This window comes from Petaurus breviceps, unplaced genomic scaffold (assembly GCF_028583685.1).
Source record: "Petaurus breviceps papuanus isolate PSGF00001 unplaced genomic scaffold, PetGlider_PUasm1.0 214, whole genome shotgun sequence".
Taxonomy (NCBI): Eukaryota; Metazoa; Chordata; class Mammalia; order Diprotodontia; family Petauridae; genus Petaurus; species Petaurus breviceps.
The window spans coordinates 5,157,520-5,160,939 of record NW_027185863.1 but is presented as its reverse complement, the minus strand read 5'-3'; the positions used below and the strand labels follow the sequence as shown (position 1 = coordinate 5,160,939).

The following is a 3,420-nucleotide window of genomic DNA, read 5'->3' as shown; positions in this document are numbered from 1 at the left end:
GATGAGTACCTTCTTTTTTTAACCCTTCTTAGGCTATATTTCAGTGCTAAGTTAGGCTAGGCTTCTTTCCCAAGGTCACATAGCAAGTTAGATACAGAATGAAAAAATAAAAACAAATAAATAATCCCAATTCACATCCTAGTCCTTATTCTACAAAGGAAAGAGGTATTATTAGATTGGGAGAAGAATGAAACTGTGAGTGCTTTCCTTCCCCCTTATAACTTACCTTATATACAGAACTGAAAGGGGTCTCAAACTCTATCTAGTCTCACACTCTGTAATAGTAAGGGAATTTAAAGATTTTCCCTGCCCCTTAATGAGCCTCACTTGGAGCACAAGAGAAATTTGCTTAGGGGAAGTTTGTTTTTCAGGAAGGCCCACCTTTTGTTACTTTGTGTAGTTAGGCAGTGGGTCATGAAGGCTGTGATGTTTTCTGACCCTAGAGAAGGCTATATATATATATATATATACCTCTGAGATGAGGTTTTGCTATGGGGCTCACTTATTGGAAGAGTTCTATGACTTGGCCAGATGAGACTCTGGGCAGTCATTGAGCCCCTGGCTTTGAAAACCTAGATATTGATGCTTCTGTCTCTGATAACTAGCACTGTATGTATGTAATGGTCAGACAGCTAGAAGCCCTGTCTGTTTGTCTGTTTAATTGTGTTATTTTCTCTGTATTTTTTGTTTGCTTACAATTTCTGTTTGTATTTTCTGAAGTTCAGGGTGCTGATTTTTTCACTGAACTAAGTGAGGGATATATATGTTTGATTAAAGTAAGATTAGTAACCCTTTTTCAGTTCCTTTTCTTTAGTAAAGCAGTTCAAAGAACCTGTGCTAGCAGCCATCCTGGTTATGCTGGGGAATTTGATGATACAAACCCTCATTTCATATTTGAGGAAACTGAGGCTCAGAGGAAATGAAGAGACTTGATCAAGGTCACACAAATAGTGTCAGAGTCAAGATTTGAACCCAGGTCCTATGACTCCTGAATCAATTCATTTAGAGATTCAAGATTTCCAATCTGTGGAGCCAATATGGTGGAACGGAAGCTGTAACTTTTCTAAGCTCCTCCATGAATGGCATCACTAAATTTTAAAAAGCGAATCTGAACAGATTTTGGAGTGTCAGAATCCATGGAGAAACGGAGCAAATCCAGCCCAAGAAAGTGCCCGTGGGTTTGGGGCAGGGGGAATGCAGAGCATGTGGGGATACAGCAGCTCAGACTACAACAGAGAGAGAAGGAGCCCCAGCCAGAAGACTCACCCACCCCAAGGACAATCTGCAGCCATCTCACCCAGCATCTCTGGAGCTGGGTAAGAGAAAGCTCAAGGCCCACAGCAGAGACAGCAGCTTCTCCTGGGGCTATCAGCCCCCAGTCTGTAAGTTTAAAAATCACCTGGTTAATTTTCCAGGGGCCAGGATGGCAAAGTAAACTCCAGCTCCTCCAATTCCCCCTCCCTGACCAAGGAAACTCAGAGATAAATGTTCCACCCAGAGTAAAATCCTGAAATAGCAAAAATAGCCTCAGGCTTAGGAGTCACTGAGAACAGGTGTAACTGAGGCAGTAAGGAGTCTGAAGAGAAGAGCAGGAGGGGTCCCAACAAGCCCCACCTCACCTGACTAGCAAAAGTCTGCCTGAGCTGTAGCCCAGGGACATAGAGGCAGAAATATGAAGGGGTCAGACCACCCCTCCCCCACAGATTACTCTGTGAGTCTCAGGATAACACCGGGGAAACACTGAGAATCCTGGCCTTGGCCTCAATCTAGATAACCAGAAGCAACAGGTCAACCAGAAGCTTGGGTCAGAGCCCTCTGTACTCCAGGAGCAGAAATACACTTTAAAGGACAGGAAATAGCAATTACAATGGGCCAGGAGCAACTTGCAAAGGCAAGACCAAAGATAATAGAATCCTATCATTCTTTTTTTTTTTAAAGCAATTGGAGTTAAGTAACTTTCACAAAGTTACACGGTCAGTTATTATTATTTCTGGGTGTGGTGCTGAGTATCTGAGCCCAGATTTGATCCCCAGGTCATCCCGACACTGGAGCCAGTGCTCTTACTCACTGAGCCACCTGGCCACCCCTAAGCAGTTGGGGTCAAGTAACTTGCTCAAGGTTACACGGCCAGGTGTTTCTGGGTGGGTGCTAAGTGTCTGAGCCCGGATTTGATCTCCAGGTCATCCCGACACTGGAGCCGGTGCTCTTACTCGCTGTGCTACCTGGCTGCCCCTCCTATTATTCTTTTTTTTTTTTTTTTAGATTCGTAGTGGCTTTATTGGAGACAAAGTACCAGGGGATTAGGAGTTGGCATTTGGGCCCTTCTTCTTGCCAATGGTGGGCACTACATTGACAAAGCGTCGGTTGTACTGCATCCTTCTATTAGCACGCACAGTCTTCCTCTTCTTTTTCTCCTGCTTGGCCACCTTGGGAGTCTGCCCCCTCACTTTTCGATCTCGGGCCAGAGAGCCATGGACTTTACCTCCCAGCATCTGGCCAGCCACTTCCAGGGTGGACAGGGGCTCCACCCTGCACTGCCCCAATATGGCTTCATTCTCCAGAGGGGAGCCTCCTAGAAGCAGGACCTGGTCCTCAGGGGCGATGCCCTCCAGGGACACCACATGGGCCTTGATTTGGGTGACCCAGTCACCTCAAGGGTGTGCAAAGCCTGCGCATGGACAAACAGCTGCATGGAGGCCACTTGGACGCACTAGTCCTGCTTCTGCCAGGGCGAAGATGGAGACCAGCCCTCCTATTATTCTTAAAGAGAGGACTCACTATCAGGAAACACTATGGACTCTGTGTCCACACCTGAGACCACAGATGGAAATATGAACTGGTCTCAAGCCCAAAAAGCATCATTGGAGGAGCTCAAGAAAGATTTTAAAGGCTAAATTAGGGAGGTAGAAGATAAATTTAAATCTACAGTGACCAAATTGGAAAAAAAGTCTCACTGAAGAAAACAAATCCTTAAAAAGTAAAATTTGTGAACTAATTGGAGAAAATGCCTCCCAAAAAAGGACCTTCAAAAACTAACCAAAGAGAATAATTCACTAAATATTAGAATCAGTCAAATCAAAGCTTAGGACTCTATGATGCACCAAGAATCAATCAAACAAAACATGAAGATTGAAAAATTGGAAAAAAAGTGTAAAATATCTCACTGGAAAAACAACTGACCTGGAGAACAGATCCAGGAGAGATAACTTAAGAATTATTGGTCTACCAGAAAGCCATGAGGAAAAAAGCAGCCTGTACAACATCGTCCAAGATATTGTCAAAGAAAACTGTCCTGAAGTCCTATAATCAGAAGGTAAAAGAGTTATCAAAAGAATTCACCAGATTCCTCCTGAAAGAGATCCCAAATCAAAAACTCCAAGAAATATAGTAGCCAAATTCCAGAATTACAAGATTAAGGAG

At 44.0% G+C, this 3,420-nt stretch overlaps 1 pseudogene; it reads right to left on the bottom strand.

The window, feature by feature from the left end:
• Positions 1 to 2,238: 2,238 nt before the first annotated feature.
• On the bottom strand, positions 2,239 to 2,692 carry LOC138165663 (ubiquitin-like FUBI-ribosomal protein eS30 fusion protein; annotated as a pseudogene).
• Between the last annotated feature and the right edge of the window lie 728 nt (positions 2,693 to 3,420).